An 18,634-nucleotide genomic window follows, 5' to 3' on the forward strand; every position below is an offset into this window, starting at 1 on the left:
ACAACCAAGTGTAACAAGCATAGGCCTGGCAGCATACTTTTTAAAAAATTTTTGGCAGCGTTGGGTCCTCGTTGCTGTGCGCGGGCTTTCTCTAGTTGTGGTGAGCGGAGGCTACTCTTCGTTGCTGTGCGCGGGCTTCTCATTACGATGGTCTCTCTCGTTAAGGAGCACGGGCTCTAGGCGCGAGGGCTTCAGTAGCTGTGGCTTGTGGCCTCTAGAGCGCAGGCTCAGTAGTTGTGGCTCATGGGCTTAGTTGCTCCGTGGCATGTAGCATCTTCCTGGACCAGGGCTCGAACCCTTGTCCCCTGCATTGGCAGGCGGATTCTTAACCACTGCACCACCAGGCAAGTCCCTTGCAGCTTTCTTAATATAAACATTGGATATAAATGTTAAGATGGGTGATAAAAGAAGTTTTCACATATTGACATATATGAAAGTCATTCTTGGCTTATACATGAGTTAACTTGAATTTTATGCTAACTAAAATAGCCTGTTTATGGCCTATCAGACAAAAATTGTATATCTGCTCTAATTATTAAAAGAGCACAGTGACCAGAAGTAAAGATGTCCATGGTAAATATAAAGATTAAATGTCTCTCTTCCTGGGATGCTAATGCTAGTACTCCTTTGATGGTAAGACTTCCTTTACAGGTGCCAAGGCCATGCTGGCTTGCTGTGTACTTGGTGATCTGTGTGTGTGTTGTTGTTTTTTAAAACCTTGAAGGAATGTAACCCTGTCTTGTTTAATGTTCTTTGTTCTGACAATATATAAAACTGTGCTGGAAACCATGCTTCTCTGGAGCAGCTTCTCAGAGTAATCTGGGAAGCTGGCTTCCAGGCTAGTCCTTAGTTTGGCTCAAATAAAACTCTTTGCTTTTCTTATTATAGATTATTGATTATTTTCATTGACATGGAAATGAAATAAAGTATTTAAGGTATAGAATAGTCTTTAGGCACTGTGAAGTGGGGAGTAGAAGGGTACATAAAAATTAACAGTAGGGGCTTCCCTGGTGGCGCAGTGGTTGAGAGTCCGCCTGCCGATGCAGGGGACGCGAGTTCGTGCCCCGGTCCGGGAAGATCCCACATGCAGCGGAGTGGCTGGGCCTGTGAGTCATGGCTGCTGAGCCTGTGCGTCCAGAACCTGTGCACAATGGGAGAGGCCACAACAGTGAGAGGCCTGCGTACCCCCCCCCCAAAAAAAAATTAACAGTACATTTACGTCAAGTTCATAAACAAGCCAAAATAATGACAAAGTCAGACTAGTGGTTGCTTTTGGGGGGTATTGCCTGCAAATGGCCTAAGGGGACCTCCTAGGGAGATGGAAATGTTTCATTATCTTCCCCTGGGTTGTGGTTACTCTGGTAGATACAAAAGAGAAAAACAACTGTACGTTTAAGATTTGTGCACTTTTGTAAATTCTACCTCTAAAAAGTGTTTTAAAAGGGAGTAGATCTTTCTGTACTGACATAGGTAGATCTCCAAAGGAAGTTTAAACCTTTTAAAAATGTATTTCAATTTGAATTTTTGTCCAGGATTTGAATGTTTGCTCCTTGGGTAACTCAAACTCAACAGCAGAACTTTCAGAACAAGTGAACTATGAAAATGGGACAATACATTTCCAAATAAATAATATTTTTAAATTTCCAAGAAGAGGGACTTCCCTGGTGGCACAGTGGTTGGGAATCTGCCTGCCAATGCAGGGGACACGGGTTTGAGCCCTGGTCCTTGTCCGGGAAGAGCCCACACGGCACAGAGCAACTAAGCCCGTGCGCCACAACTACTGAGCCTGTGCTCTAGATCGCGTGAGCCACAACTACTGAAGCCTGCGTACCTAGAGCCCGTGCTCTGCAATAAGAGAAACCACGGCAATGAGAAGCCCACGCACCGCAACGAATAGTAGCCCCTGCTCATCGCAACTAGGGAAAGCCCGTGCACAGCGACAAAGACCCAACACAGCCAAACATAAATAAATAAATTAATAATAATAAAAAATTCCAAGAAAATTGAGAGGGTTCCCTGAGAGGTCATAGCACAATAGATGAAAAATTACCCACACTTGTGGAGTGACTCAATTTTTTCCCTGGGTATCTCCCGTGTATACCTGAAGTATACATGTTAATTAACGTTTGTTTTTCTCTTGTTAATGTGTCTTTTATTACACGGCTCTCAGCCAAGGACTCAGAAGGGTAGAGGAAAATTATTTTTCCTCCCCTATATACCCTTTCTCAGGAATATGTTGAAAAAGGTGCTCCTCTGCATGAGGGTATAAACCAAGAAAGAGGAAGATATGGGATCTAGGAAGTGAGCGATTCAACACAGAAAGAAAAATGTGAAAAGAATACTTAACAAGTCTTCACAGTCGTTAAGAGAAATCCCAAGACTTTTATTGGCAGCAGCAGGAAAATCAACAGCTCTAACTAAACTGATAGATCAGGTCAGTGATTGCCTGGATATAGGAGTGGAAAAGGATTGACTGCAAACAGCTGCAAGGCAACATTTTGGGGTGATGGAAATGTCTAACATTGGATTGTGGTGATGGTGGCACAACTCTATAAATTTACTAAAATCGTTGAATTGCACACTTCCAATGGGTGAATTATGCCTCAAGAAAGCTCGAAAAGTAATGCTAATGATAATCAACAAGGATAAGACGTGTAGGTATTGATGAAACAAGACTGGCAATATATTGATAATTATTGAAACTGGATGTTGGGTAGTGGGAGTCCATAGACTTGCCTCTCTACTACTGTATATGTTTGGAAATTTCAATAATAAAAGGTAAAATAATATATTTTTTACAAGACTACTAGGGTCACATCAAAAGGACTCAGGTACAAAAGGGTAGCAGAATATGCCACCCCCAAAACATGCCGCTTTGGCAGGAAGGATTTCAAGACATGCCACCCCAAAATATGCCACTTTGGCACACTAACTATTTTGAGCTAAAGGTACTCTGGAAACAACAGATGCAGGTGTTTCTACCTAAAAACAGGCCATCAAACTTCCCATGAGAAATGCGCCTGCCTGAACCAGCAATAAAAGAACATCATTGTCACCTGAGACTGGTAATCAACATTCAAATGGGTCTGTAGAAACAAACTTACGAAAACGACCCTTGTCTTCCATATATCTCCTAGTCTCTTTCCTACAATTTACTGCCCCTAGCCCAAACCCCTTTTGTCGTGTAATTTCTTCACAAATTTATTGCTTCTTTGTCTAAAAGGTATATAAACTTTCTTGAACTGAAGGCAATTGAGAGAAACAGATACAGGCATACCTTGGAGATACTGCAGGTTTGGTTCCAGATCACCACAATAAAGCAAACATCAAAATAAAGTGAGTCACATATTTTTTTTGGTTTCCCAGTGCATTTAAAAGTATGTTTGGGGCTTCCCTGGTGGCGCAGTGGTTGAGAGTCCACCTGCCGATGCAGGGGACGCGGGTCCGTGCCCCGGTCCGGGAGGATCCCACATGCCGCGGAGCGGCTGGGCCCGTGAGCCATGGCCGCTGAGCCTGCACATCCGGAGCCTGTGCTCCGCAGCGGGAGAGGCCACAGCAGTGAGAGGCCCGCGTACCGCAAAAAAAAGTATGTTTGCACTATACTATAGTCTATTAAGTGTGCTATTAATAACATATCTAAAAAAAATACATAATTTAAAAATACTTTATTGCCAAAAACTGTTAACCATCATCTGAGCCTTCAGCAAGTCATAATATTTTTGCAGTAGTAACATAAAAGATCACTGATCGCAGGTATCCATAATATAGTAACAATATAGTAATAATGAAATAGTTTGAAATGTTGCAAGAATTACCAAAATGTGATGCAGGGACACTGAATGAGCAAATGCTGTTGGAAAAATGGTGCTCATAGACTTGCTAATGCAGGGTTGCCACAAACCTTTAATTTGTAAAAATCACAGTATCTGAAATACAATAAAGCGAAGCACAATAAAACAAGGTATGCCTATACAAAAGCTCTCTGCCCTCCCCCTATTTGCCATTAATTTATAAAAGTGTCCCCTCTTCTACCAGGAAAGACAGAAGCTAATCACTGGAGACAACTTTAGACCTTTATCAGCCCGGAGACAGCATCAGAGGAAACTATTACAAACCTTACTAAAACTACACTGTTGGTGGGAATGTAAATTGATACAGCCACTATGGAGAACAATATGGCAGTTCCTTGAAAAACTAAATATAGAACTACCAGGACTTCCCAGGTGGTGCAGTGGTTAAGAATCCACCTGCCAATGCAGGGGACACGGGTTTGAGCCCTGGTCCAGGAAGATGCCACATGCCACGGAGCAATTAAGGCCCTGCGCCACAACTACTGAGCCTGCGCTGCAACTACTGAGCCCATGTGTCACAACTACTGAAGCCCACATGCTCTAGGGCCCATGTGCTGCAACTATGGAGCCTGTGTGCTACAACTACTGAAGCCTGCACACCTAGAGCCCGTGCTTCACAACAAGAGAAGCTACTGCAAAGAGAAGCCCGCGCACCACAACAAAGTGTAGTCCCCACTTGCCGCAGCTAGAGAAAGCCCACACACAGCGACAAAGACCCAACCCAGCCAAAAATAAATAAAATTTTTTTTAAAAGTTTTAAAAAAAATGGAACTACCATATGACCCAGCAATCCCAGTTCTGGGATATACTGGGAGGAAACCATAATTCAAAAAGATATATGCACCCCAATGTTCATTGTAGCACTATTTACAATCACCAGGACATGGAAGCAACCTAACTGTCCATCAACAGAGGAATGGATAGAGAAGATGTGGTACGTGTATACAATGGAATATTACTCAGCCATAAAAAGGAATGAAATTTATTTGTAGTGAGGTGGATGGACCTAGAGTGTGTCATACAAAGTGAAGTAAGAAAAAAAAAAAGTGAAGTAAGTCACAAAGAGAAAACAAATACCTACACTAACACATATATATGGAATCTAAAAAAAAGAATGGTCATGAAGAACCTTGGGGCAGGATGGGAATAAAGACACAGACCTACTAGAGAATGGACTTGAGGACATCGGGAAGGGGAAGGGTAAGCTGGGACAAAGTGAGAGAGTGGCATGGACATATATACACTACCAAATGTAAAATAGATAGCTAGTGGGAAGCAGCCGCATAGCACAGGGAGATCAGCTCAGTGCTCTGTGACCACCTAGAGGGGTGGGAGGGAAATGCAAGAGGGAGGAGATATGGGGATATATGTATATGTATAACTGATTCACTTTGTTATAAAGCAGAAACTAACACACCATTGTAAAGCAATTATACTCCAATAAAGATGTTAAAAAAATAATGATTTTGTCTATGTGGTTATATTTCTCTTGTGTACACAGTTTCATTTATTTAGATTTATTTTCCATTTCTGCATCTTTTCTTTCTGATTTAATTCAGTCTTTCAATATATGAAACACTTCCATAGTTCAAAAGTAAAAGGTTATAAAAAGACAAACTCAACACTTTAAATAGGTAAAATATATGGTATGTGAATTATATCTAAATAAAGCTGTAATTTTAAAAAGGAAGAAAAGCCATGCACATTTCCATGTAAAAATTCTTAAGTGGTGGCTTCAAGATACCATATAGTACCCATTTTATGAGGTTCTAATGTATCTTTATGCAAAAACAAGCAAATATATGTATATTCTTTTTTTTTTTTTTTGTGGTACGTGGGCCTCTCACTGTTGTGGCCTCTCCCGTTGCAGGGCAGAGGCTCCGGACGCGCAGGCCCAGGGGCCATGGCCCACGGGCCTAGCCGCTCCACGGCACGTGGGATCTTCCCGGACCAGGGCACAAACCCGTATGCCCTACATGGGCAGGTAGACTCTCAACCACTGCGCCACCAGGGAAGCCCTCAATAAATATTTTTTGATGAATGCTATCATTAAGCACTCATGGTGAAAACCAGTATTCAACCAATTGCTAAGTTTTGTCACTTTAATCTCCTACATATTCTAAAATCAATCCCCTAGCCTACCTGCCATCTCCCTCAGGTCCTCATCTTCTCTAGCCTGGATCACTGCAACAGCATCTCAAAATCCTGCTTCTCAAGGCCTACAGATCTTACTAATGCAAATCAGATCACCAGCACCCCAAGCTTAAAATCCTACAGTGGTGCTCCCCAACCCCGCCCTAAGATGAGCTCTTATGGCAGCTTCAAAATCTCACCCCTTCCTCCCTCTCCAGCCTCACCTCGCGCTTTATGCTCTAGCAACACCAAATGCCTTGTGATGGCACACTCTACTCTTTCCCTTTCCACTACCTGGAATGCTCGCTAACTTCTCTTCAGAAGGGAAGGTAGGTGGTTGTGGGAGAATCTAGGAAACCAGTATTCTTCCAGAGAACATATTCTCCCAAATGGGGCCTTTTTGAAAACTTTAAAAATATGCAATAGGGCTTCCCTGGTGGCGCAGTGGTTGAGAATCCGCCTGCCGATGCAGGGGACACGGGTTCGTGCCCCGATCCGGGAAGATCTCACATGCCGCGGAGCGGCTGGGACCGTGAGCCATGGCCGCTGAGCCTGCGTGTCCGGAGCCTGTGCTCCGCAATGGGAGAGGCCACAACAGTGAGAGGCCCGCGTACCACAAAAAACAAAACAAACAAAAAAATACAATAAATTGTTATGACAGTTGCAAGTTGTTAAAGTGGACAAAACAGGAGGAAAGGACTAGGGATCAAGATCAAATCCCTCGTTGAGGTAGTAGCGGAAGTTGGCTTTATTTCCCCACCAATCAATGGTGCAGGCCCAGCCTCTGGAGGCTAGACCCTACAGGTACCTCAAATTCCTTTAGGTTCTAAGAGACGACGCTGGTAGTCTACCTCTAAAAAGCACTCCTCTCTCTCCCACCCCACTGGCCTGGTATCCCCTCCTCGAAGCTCCAAAACTCCCTAAGGTAAATTGCTTATCATTCAGTAAAGTGTCTGAGGGAACAACAGTGCTTACTCATCGTCATCGAGCCAGCGCCCAGCACCTGTCTAGCACGCGGTTAACAATCAATCGAATTAATAGAATAAAGAACTAAATAGGGCTTCCCTGGTGGCGCAGTGGTTGCGAATCCGCCTGCCAACACAGGGGACACGGGTTCAAGCTCTGGTCCGGGAAGATCCCATATGCATCTGTTAGACCTGAACGGTCTCCGAGGGATCCCAGCTCGCCCAAGAACCGCCAAGAGTCGAGAGTCGCTGCAACACGCAAGAGGTTTATTAGGAGCCGGTGCACCGGGGTTCCTTGGTCCTCACGCAGGAGGCCGAAGAGGAACCCCCCCCAAGCGGAATCACATACATTTTATAGCTTTCATTTTTCATTATGCAAAGTGTGGATATATCAAGGGTTTTTTTTCTCATTGGTTTGTTTGTTCCGGACCGGAGTGGGGACTTGGCTCTAGTTCCTTGATTGGTTGGCTGTCGGATGCCTACTTTACATTTACCGGAGTGGGGTCTTGGCTCTAGTTCCTTGATTGGTTAGCTGTCGGATGCCTACTTTACATTTTCGTGTTTTTGTGGTGGGGGGTTGAGTCACATGACTTATGGTTGGCTAGGGCGACCTTTAAACTCTTTGGCTTAATCATTCTTATCACCCGCCATACTTGTTTGCTCAGAACGGTTTCTGCCCAGGGGGGACATTCCAGTATCTTATTGCCAGCCGAAAAAAAGCTCAAAGCTCAAAAGTATCGATAGGGAAGTAGGGGTGTAAGTATAGTTAAGGCCCTACATTCCCCCCTTTTCTTTTTGCAATTAATTTCAATCATGGAATTTCAGCTTCTCTCTGCAAGCTTTGATATTGTTGTCTTAGCATTAACACTTGTACTGCGCTGACACGTTGCCTGATAAAGGCTATCAAGCGATTTAAAATGCATGGTCCAAAAGTTAAGAGCAGCAACAAAATAATGAGGGGTCCTAACAAGGTGGAAATTAAAGTAGTAAGCCAGGGTGATTTGTCAAACCATGATTGGAACCATCCTTTGTGATTTTCCCTTTCTTGTTGCCTTTTGTCCAGGAGCTCCCTAAGCCTGTCCATAGTTTCGGTGATAGCCCCAGAATGATCAATATAAAAACAGCACTCTTCTTTTAGTGCGGCACATAGTCCACCTTCCTTAAGGAACAGCAGGTCTAGTCCCCTCCTGTTCTGCATTACTACCTCTGAGAGCGAGGTGAGTGAGTCTTTTAACTGAGTTATGGAACTTTCTAACGCCCGGAGATCGACATCTATAGCCTGTTTAGCCTGTCGTAAGTTAGCATAGTAGTGAGGTTGTTGGATGAGGGCTGTTGCACCTGTTCCTACCCCGACTGCCGTTCCTAGTCCTAGGAGTACAGCCAGGGTGAGGGTTACGGGCTCTCTCTTAAGTCTCCTTTTGCCTTCATATTCGTCTAGAAAAGATGAATCTGAATGATAGATGAGTCTGGGGACCAGCTGGACTAACACACGAAAGTCGGCCGAAGCATTGAGGACCTCTAGAGAAATGCAAGGGGTCAATCCCGTGTTACATGCCCACCATCCATCCTGAGGAGGGAGGAGATATCCTGAGCCCTGTGGGAGGCTTGAATTGGTACAGAGATGTCGATGGGACGGGGGGGGCGTTCCTACACATGTACCGTTTTCTGATACTGAAGACAAGGTCAATTTATTATTTTCTTCTTGTTTTCATCGACATTGATCTGAAGAGTTGACATTACTAAAATTAGAACTATATCCTATGGCATCATAATAAGGGGGAGGAGCAGCATAGCAAAGCCAACATGATTTGGTAGCCTCTGGATTTGTGGCATTTAGGACCCCAAAAGCCGCCTGGACCAATGAGAGCATTCGGTCTCGGGGGGCTCTGGGTTTGATTGTTATTTCTTTTAGTCCAGAAGTCTGGTTTTTTATCCCTGGTAGTATTGTGGGTGGGGCCAAGGGTAGCAGAGGGTGCCCAATCTCAGGATTGGGGCCCATAGGGACGGGAGTAGGGGTCTCGATCTTTAATTTGATGGTCATTAGGAGCCCATCATCATATTCTGCTTTGTAAAACCTTATACCCCATGAATGGCCATCTATCCAATTTTTGTTTTTCTTCCCAGGTTTACTAAAAGAAATTTTAAGGGGATGGCACCACGTTGAACATTCGGGCACATTGTCGTGATGGGGATTTCCTTGGCTCCTAGTTTTTTGATGAGTGTAGTTGGCCATTACCTTGATAAAATCCCAGCTAGAGGTGGGTTTCCAGTAGGTGTCCCCAGTGGTTTCACATCCCCAGCTCTTGCAATAGAAATGTTTTCTTCCCCCGCACCGATAATTCAAAGACCGGTGACGATGGAATCCAGGGCATACATAAAAGGAGAGGGCCCTGAGCATGATTTTCTGATTCTTGGTCGAACAATTTCCCCCCCCAGGGACTAATCCCCAGTCCCCGGGCGCTGTCCCCGGCCGCTGGTTCAGGGCAGTTTGTTGATCGTGATATCCCCCTACATCCCAGTTAGGGGGGGCTCCCAGGGCCAACTTACAAACATCGGGGAAGAGGTCTGGCCACCAGGTCCAAGGGGCAGCGGTATGGCTAACAGACCATATTACATCTCCAGTTTGGGAAATTACCTGCCAGGTTAAACGCTGGGGCAGGTGAGGACTAAAGTTACTCACAGCCAGTAGGGGTAACAAAGTCAGAGTTATGAGTCTGGTGAGCGCAGGAGCTTGAGCTTGAGCGGGTTGCTGGTCTTTTGGGCCCGCCATTCCGATGATGATGCAGACGCTGGCGCAGCTTTTACGTGTGAGGCGTGAATCCAAGCAGCGATGCCGTCTACCTTTATAGCCGTGGGGGTGGTGAGCAGGACGATGTATGGTCCTTTTTACCGAGGCTCTAGTGTCTGGGTTCGGTGTCGACGGACGTACACGGAATCTCCGACTTGGAAGGGATGAGCCTCTGCTGGTGTTCCGGGTCGGTAAGCCTCTGCCAGCTGGGACCACACCTCCTTTTGGACCAACTGGAGTCCCAACAGCCTAGCATATAAGTCAGTGTTATTCTGGCAGTCAGGACTTATTTCTTCCCCGAGCGTGAGAAGGGGAGGTGGGGCCCCGTATAGAATTTCAAATGGAGTGAGATGATAGCGGGAGGGGGTATTTCTAGCCCGAAACAGGGCTAAGGGAAGGAGCACCGTCCAATCTGTACCGCCAGTCTCTATGGACAATTTAGTTAGGGTCTCTTTTAGAGTTCTATTTATTCTTTTTATCTGTCCTGAACTCTGGGGTCTATAGGCACAATGTAATTTTTAATCAGTCCCCAGGTATTTGGCCACACCCTGACTTACCTGGGCGACGAAGGCGGGACCATTATCGGATCCTATTACCTTTGGTGCCCCGAACCGGGGGAAAATTTTTTCTAAGATCTTTTTGGTCACCACAGTAGCTGTCTCCTTTTTCGTTGGGAAAGCTTCTATTTATCCTGAGAAGGTATCTATGAAAACTAGGAGATACCTGTTACCATACCTTCCAGGGCGTATTTCAGTGAAGTCGACCTCCCAATAGGCTCCTGGGCGGTCTCCTCTGAGCCTTTTCCCGCTCTCAAGTTTTCCTTTATGGGAGTTTACCTGTTGGCATGGAATGCACTCCCGGGCAATCTGTTCAGCTAATTTGGTTAGTCCAGGGGTATCATAACCTGCCTTGTGTAGTAGGGATACCATCTTTTTGGTTCCCAAGTGTGTCCATCTGTGAATCTGTTGTAGCATGGATTTTGCTTGTTGAGGAGACAATGTTTCTTTGGTTATGGCTGGGGGGGTTATTCCCCTGTCATTTGGTTCCCCAGGACTCTTATCCGATAGTTCTAGTATGATTTCTCCTAGCGCCACTTCTTGTGCCACTCTATCTGCCATGTTGTTGCCCCGTGTCACCGGGGTATTGTGCTTCTGGTGCCCGGGGCAGTGAATGATGCTGACTTTAGTGGGGAGCATGAGGGCAGCTAGCAGGGCCACTATTTCCTCTTTGTTTTTAATTTCTTTGCCCGCCGAGGTGAGCAAGCCTCTTTGTTGGTAGATGGCTCCGTGGACGTGGGCGGTAGCAAATGCGTACCTACTGTCCGTATAGATGTTTACCTTTTTGTTTTCTGCTAGTTCCAATGCCCTGGTCATGGCAATTAGTTCAGCCCGTTGGGCCGATGTCCCTTGCGGTAATGCGGCTGCCCAGATGACCTCTTTCCCGTCTACCACAGCTGCTCCCGCCCGATGCTAACCTTCTTCTAGGAAACTGCTTCCATCAGTAAACCAGGTAAAGTTGGCATCGGGGAGAGGCTGATCCATCAAGTCTGGCCTGCTACCGTGGGCTGCAGCCAATACTTCCTGACAATCATGGATGATGGTGGTGCCTTCTAGGTCGGGGTCAGGCAGCAAGGTGGCCGGGTTAAGTCCTGTGGCTGATGTAAACTTAATACGGTCTGAATTTAACAGCAGGGTTTGGTAATGAGTCATTCTGGCATTTGTTAGCCACCTGTCGGGTGGCTGACGAATCACACTTTCTAATGCATGGGGGGCTGTTATCGTTAAGTTCTGTCCCAAAGTCAATTTGTCAGCATCTTTGACCAAAGCGGCCACGGCGGCGATTATTTTTAAGCAGGCGGGCCATCCTGTTGCCACAGGATCCAATTTCTTTGATAGGTACGCAACCGGGCGATTCCAGGGGCCCAGTTTCTGAGTTAGTACTCCCTTTGCGATACCTTTATTCTCGGCCACGTACAGATGGAAAGGCTTAGTTACATCTGGTAGTCCCAAAGCCGGGGCTGATAGCAGGGCTCGTTTAATTTGGTCAAAAGCCCGTTGTTCTTTATCACCCCAAGCGAAAAGGATGTCGTTCTTGGTCAGGGGATACAAAGGGGCTGCTAATTCAGCAAACCCCGGAATCCATAGCCTACAGAATCCGGCCGTCCCCCAAAATGCCCTAACCTGTTTAGGACTCTTGGGGGTCGGTATGTGGGCAACGGTGTTTTTCCTGCTTTCCGAGAGCCATCTCTGTCCTTTTTTTAGCAAGTACCCCAGGTAACTGACCTGTCGTTGACATATTTGTGCTTTCTTTGCTGAAGCCCGATATCCCAGTGTCTCAAGTTCCGTTAATAGCCTTTTAGTCCCCCTGACGCAGTCTTCTTGGGTCTCTGCCGCTAAAAGAAGATCATCAACATATTGAAGGAGAGTTACCTGTGGGTTGGACTCTCTATAGGATGCCAAATCCTGGTGTAGGGCCTCGTCGAAAATGGTGGGGGAGTTCTTGAATCCTTGGGGTAGGCGAGTCCAGGTCAGCTGGCCTGACATCCCCGACGCTGGATCCTTCCATTCGAATGCAAAGTAAGGCTGGCTGAGAGAGGAGAGTCTCAGGCAGAAGAAAGCATCTTTTAGATCCAAAACAGTGTACCAAGTGTGCTGAGGTGGAAGAGTACTTAAGAGATTGTAGGGGTTGGGCACCGTGGGGTGGAGGTCCACTACTTGCTTATTCACCTCACGTAGGTCTTGTACCGGCCGGTAATCATTAGTTCCTGGCTTTTTAACTGGTAAAAGAGGGGTATTCCATGCAGATTGGCACCTTACCAGGATCCCTAATTCCAGCAACCTTTGTATGTGAGGACGAATGCCATCCCGGGCTTCCTTGCTCATAGGGTACTGGCGGACTGTCACCGGGGTGGCGGTTGCTTTGAGTTCTACCACCACGGGGGGGCGATATTTTGCCATTCCCATACCGGCAGTTTCTGCCCAAGCCTGTGGAAACCTGGTCACCCAATCTTGCATATCAACTTGTGGAGGCGAGGGCACTTTATATAACCTATGTTCATCTTCCAGCTTCATAGTCAAAATTTGGAGTAATCTCCCTTTGTTGTCAGTTATGGTGGGTCCTTCTGGTTGGAAGTGGATCTGGGCCCCCACCTTAGAGAGTATGTCTCTGCCTAGCAGAGGGTATGGGCACTCAGGTATGACCAAGAATGAGTGGGTTACTTGTCCCATCCCAAGGTCTACTGTCCTTCGTGTGGTCCATGAGTACTGCTTATTTCCTGTAGCCCCCTGGACCCATGACCTTTTAGTTGAGAGGGGGCCTTTTGGGTGGAGGAGGACTGAGTGCTGAGCGCCGGTGTCTACCAAGAACTGGACGGGTTCCCCCTCCACTTTAAGAGTTACCCTGGGCTCGGGGAGAGGGTCCGAGCCCTGACTTCCCTAATCTTCCTCTTCCAGGGGTAAAATTTTGTCTCTGGTTGGTTTTCCCCCATTCTTTTTTTTAGGGCATTCTCTTACCCAGTGACCTTTTTCTTTACAGTAAGCACATTGATCCTTGTCTAATGGTCGCCTTCCTGTCCGCCCTTCCTGTCTATTCCTGTCTCTAATATTTCCTCCTCTGACTACAGTGGCCAGTATCTTACTCAAATTCCTCTCTTGCCGCTTGTCCCGCCTTAATTCACGGGCCTCTTGCTCCTTCTGCTTCCTTTCTTCCCTTTCCTCTTCTGTTTCCCTCTTATTATATACTTTATCTGCCTCTTTTACTAAGTCCTGAATTGAGAAACCTTGTAGGCCATCCAGCCTTTGTAACTTCTTTCTAATGTCAGGGGCCGCCTGGTCAATAAAGGCCATTGCTATGGTGGCCTTATGTTCCTCAGAAGTTGGATCATAAGGAGTGAACCGTCTAAAAGCCTCCATTAAGCGTTCTAGGAACACGGTTGGCGACTCCTGGGGCCCCTGAGTTACCTCTCTTACCTTGGCCAAATTCGTGGGGCGCCTGGCCGCTCCATGGAGACCCGCCACCAGAGCCTGGCGATACATCTTCAGGTGCTCCTTACCTTCTGGGGTATTGAAGTCCCAAATCGGCCTGACGAGTGGGAAACCGGCATCAATCTCGTTAGGCAACTGGGTAGGTTGCCCATTGGCGCCTAACACATTTTTTCTAGCCTCCAAGAGAACCCGTTGCCTTTCCTCAGTTGTGAGGAGAATCTGGAGGAGCTGTTGACAATCGTCCCAGGTGGGTTGGTGGGAGAAGACAAGAGACTCTATTAGAGCAGTGAGAGCCTGTGGATTTTCAGAGAAAGTAGGGTTATGCATCTTCCAGTTATAAAGATCTGCAGAGGAAAAGGGCCAGTATTGGAGGGGCCTATTCCCGTGGTTATCGGGGGGGGGCCATATTCTCTAAGGGGTAGAGCGGTAGAATCCGGGGAAATAGCCCTCCGGCTTCTGGTGCCCGCCGAGGGACCACCCCCCTCTGCCACAACAGGTGGCCCTATTGGTGCGGAGGGTTGTGGAGCTGGGGAATCGGGAGGCGGTATCGGGTCTAGGGCTGGAGGGTAAGGTGGTGGTGGGGGATCGAGGAGAAGCAGATCGGACTGCAAGTCTGGATATATCGCCTTCCGTGGGTCCGGGGCTTCAGATGACTTCTCGGCGTCCGGGGTTTTTTTCAGGGCCAGTACTTCCGACCGTGCTGGTGCGCATGCAGACATGCCTGTTGAGGGAACAAAGGGCCGGACCCACGGAGGCGGGGAGAGAACTAGATCTTCCCAGACCAGGATATATGGTGTCTGGTCTGGGTGTCCGTGGGGTCCTGTGTTAAAGACCCTAGACTTGACTAGCCTTATCTGATCTAACATAAAGGATCCCTCGGGTGGCCACCCTGTCTGAAATGTAGGCCACTCAGAGGTACACAGCGTTTGCCATCTCCCTTTCCTTACTTCTACCGAAAGGTTGTGGGCCCTAGACTTAACTTCGGTCCAGTGACTTAGAGTGAGAGAGAGAGGCGTCGTCATAGTTTGTCCCATTATCGTCCGTCAGGAGAAAGATAGAGCACAGGAGAACAATAAAATTTCAGAAGACACACCTTAATATTGCCGCCGCGAGCTCGTTTTAAAATTGCAACCAACTCAGATTCAGATGGCAGTTTGTATATCCTGCCAGGACCGGTGAAGGGGAGACAAAATTTGTCTCTCCTTCCAGATGGACCACCAGGGCGTCCCCCAGGGTCCGTGGACACCAGCTATTGGCACGTCTGCCTAGCCAGGAGTCCAATACAGATTTCACAGCGAGCCGGTTCACACGGCTTCTTTCTGATGGCGGCTTACAGAGGACAGAAGACGAACAAACAGACAATTAGGCCTACCTGATACCTCCAACTCCCGAGGTTCCTGCGACCCGGGGCGAGTGGGGATCCCGGACGAGCCCCCAATCTGTTAGACCTGAACGGTCTCCGAGGGATCCCAGCTCGCCCAAGAACCGCCAAGAGTCGAGAGTCGCTGTAACACGCAAGAGGTTTATTAGGAGCCGGTGTACCGGGGTTCCTTGGTCCTCACGCAGGAGGCCGAAGAGGAACCCCCCCCCAAGCGGAATCACATACATTTTATAGCTTTTATTTTTTATTATGCAAAGTGTGGATATATCAAGGGTTTTTTCCTCATTGGTTTGTTTGTTCCGGACCGGAGTGGGGACTTGGCTCTAGTTCCTTGATTGGTTAGCTGTCGGATGCCTACTTTACATTTTCGTGTTTTTGTGGTGGGGGGGTTGAGTCACATGAGTTATGGTTGGCTAGGGCGACCTTTAAACTCTGACTTAATCATTCTTATCACCCGCCATACTTGTTTGCTCAAGGTCTTATCCCCCGCCATACTTGTTTGCTCGGAACGGTTTCTGCCCAGGGGGGACATTCCAGTATCTTATTGCCAGCCGAAAAAGCTCAAAAGTATCGATAGGGAAGTAGGGGTGTAAGTATAGTTTAGGCCCTACACCGTGGAGCAACTAAGCCCGTGAGCCACAACTACTGAGCCTGCGCTCTAGAGCCCGGGAGCCACAACTACTGAAGCCCACGCGCCACAACGAAGAGTAGCCCCCGCTCGCCGCAACTAGAGAAAACCCCGCGCACAGCAGCGAAGACCCAACACAGCCTAAAATAAATAAATTTATTTTTTAAAAAAGAACTATATAAATTGTAAGATTAAAATGTAAGTTAGCAGAAACCGCAGGCCTGCGCAGGTGACCCACCCCAACGGCGAACAATTCCAGGAACCCAAAATGGCCAGATTGTTCTAGGAAGGTGTGTTGCCACAGGCCAAAGGTTAGAACAAACCTTTGGAAGAAAAGGCTGTTGCAACTGCATTGTTCAAGATGCCTACCTTAGTCACCCTAGTCTCCTCATTGTTGAAGGGCCAATCATATTCTGCCAGACCCTCACCCGAGAGTAAGCCTCCCCCCTTCCCCCGCAGGTCCCTAACCTTTCCGAGCAAACAGGTATGGCGGGGGATGAAACCTCGAGCAAACCAGTATGGCGGGTGATAAGAATGATTAAGCCAGAGTTTAAAGGTCGCCCTAGCCAACCATAACTCATGTGACTCAACCCCCCACCACAAAAACACCAGAATGTAAAATAGGCATCCAACAGCTAACCAATCAAGAAATACCAAGTCCCCACTCCGGACCAAACGAGCCCAATCAGAAGAAAACCCTCGATGTATCCACACTTTGCATAATTAGATAAAGAAAACTATAAAATATGTGTAATTCCGCTTTAAGGGGTTCCTCTTCGGCCTCCTGCGTGAGGACCAAGGAACCCCGGTGCACCGGCTCCTAATAAACCTCTTGCGTGTTGCAGCGACTCTCGACTCTTGGCGGTTCTTGGGCGAGCTGGGATCCCTCAGAGACCGTTCAGGTCTAACAAAATGACAGGGCCTTCTCAGATGTTACATTCCCTTTCATTATAGAGCTTCTCCCAGACATCGCCCCTACCTCGGCCAAGGTCCTGCCCCTACGGTAGCGGAGCCGCGCCCCTCCTTCTCCGCCAGCTCAGACCCCGCCCCTTTCCCTGAAGCCCCTAGAAGACTACGGGAGTTTGGCGCCAACCTTTTTTTTTTTTTTAATCCCTCCCAAAGGCGGGAACTAGGAATGTGCGCCGGGGACGTGCTTTGCGTCTGATCTGGTTGGCCGTGGGAGCTCAATCCCGCCTCCACGTGCTGATAGCGCGCTGGCATTGGTGGAGACTCCAGAGAGACCTCGGGGTCCAGAAAGGAGCCCAGGCTGCCTTGGGCCAGGCGGGGCGGGTAAGTTGCTGTGGGGCCCTCGGCTGCGCGGGGCTGCTGGGGAAGTGGTTGCGCTGCGCGGTAGTACTCTGAGCGGAGGCCGGCGGCGTCCGGGGAGCCAGGAAGTTGAAGGCAGCGGCGGAGTCCTGTGGCGGGGGGATGGCGCGTCTGATGTCCGGGGCTCCCAGGAAGCCGCGTTCCCGCCGCCCTCGGATGCAGTTTCTGGGCTTTCACCCCCTATCCGTCAGTGGTCCCTCGAGAGTATCCGGGCGGGGGCGGGGGCGAGGGTGAGCGCAGATAGGAAGTGTCCTTTCGACCGCTCTTCTTGCCCCTCCCCCCCAAAACCAATCTTCCCTTGGAATGTACTCTTAAATTAAATCTTTCAGATGGGATTCTCTGGAGGAATGGGTTTTTCCTGTGTCTGGTGATCATTGATGTTGGTTGTTTCCGCTACTGTTAACGCCCAGAGAAGTTGTTTATCTTAATCTTTACAGCGAAGAGAGCCATGCCTAACACATAGTAGGCCCTAAATCTGATGTGAATGTGTAATTCGTGGAATCTCAGGATTTGCGCTTCAGGCATCAAGTTGGCATTGATTCTGATTCTTCTCTGTTCTTTCTCGTTCTCCACAGTTCCAGTTCCAAACCTTGCCTCTCTTCATGGCCCCTCCCCCGTCTCACTCAGGGCTCCTTTGATTGGAGGCGGACAGAGGCCTTCAGGGCCAGAATTCCCATACTCCAGTTATCTCCTGGCGTTTCTTGCCATTTTACAAGAGATCGCCCGTTAAAAAATTTGTTATACTCTTCTCTCTAATGAATATTCTTCATTTTGTCACCTGGCTTTAGAGACAGCTGGGATCTAAGCCCAGATCTGCCTTTTACCAGCTGTTTGACCTTGGGGCAAGTTTCTCTTATCTGTTTCCTCATCTGTCAATTGGGAAAAAGAATAGTCTGTACCCCATAGAACTTTTGGTAGTATTTAAAGTAAATTGATAATGTATTTAGAGCATTTAGGCCAGTGTCTGGCACATAGTGTACAGTATATGTGGCGTTTGTTATTCTTTTCCCCTTACATCTTTTTAGGGTTCTCGCTGTATTAGATTAAGTGTTTCCCACGAGCCTAAAAATACACTCTCCCTCTCCCCTGACTCTTCTCTACACGTTTTTGTTTTTCACTACAAATGTTTATTTCATTCCCTCGATTTTTTTCTTAAGGAAAACTTCCTTCAGACTCTCTCTTAAAGACATTGTCCTCTCACAAAAGTCTAGGTGATCCTTCTCTCATCTGCTTCGGCTTCACATCTGAATCCATTGGGATTGTTCCTCAAAAGATTATGAGTGAGCTTGCAACTCTTTTCTTTGGTTCTCAACTTTGAAAATTTTGCCTCTTTACTTAGGTGCAACTCTCCTATCACAAGCAACTCTCATTGTATATTGAGATCCTCATTTGGGGAAAGGTGAGAGCAACTGTGAAAAATCGTTCTTTGCAAGAGATTCTGATACATAAGTTTTCCTCCTCTTCTTCCTCTTTTCCTTTTCAAGAGAATCACTGGCCTTTATAATTTCAAGAGTAATCTCAGCTACAGCAATTATGTCTTTTTTTTTAAGTGATGAAGTATAGTTGATTTACAATGTTG

General features: G+C 47.3%; 1 protein-coding gene and 1 long non-coding RNA gene across 4 annotated transcripts in view; both read left to right on the plus strand.

The window, feature by feature from the left end:
* The first annotated feature begins 2,245 nt into the window (after window positions 1–2,245).
* Window positions 2,246–4,394, plus strand: LOC131767863 (uncharacterized). Its single transcript, XR_010836204.1, has 3 exons — window positions 2,246–2,434; window positions 3,224–3,336; window positions 4,036–4,394. It is a non-coding gene; the product is annotated as an uncharacterized lncRNA (long non-coding RNA).
* A 12,488-nt stretch (window positions 4,395–16,882) lies between these two features.
* CASP8AP2 (caspase 8 associated protein 2) overlaps window positions 16,883–18,634 on the plus strand; it is a 42,543-nt gene continuing 40,791 nt past the window's right edge. For all 3 annotated transcript variants that reach the window (XM_067011480.1, XM_067011479.1, XM_067011478.1), the window contains exon 1: window positions 16,883–17,019. The gene's annotated coding sequence lies outside the window, so the exon portion shown is untranslated. The remainder of the gene's footprint in view (window positions 17,020–18,634) is intronic.

The sequence above is a fragment of the Kogia breviceps genome, chromosome 13 (genome assembly GCF_026419965.1).
Source record: "Kogia breviceps isolate mKogBre1 chromosome 13, mKogBre1 haplotype 1, whole genome shotgun sequence".
In the NCBI taxonomy this organism is placed as follows: domain Eukaryota; kingdom Metazoa; phylum Chordata; class Mammalia; order Artiodactyla; family Physeteridae; genus Kogia; species Kogia breviceps.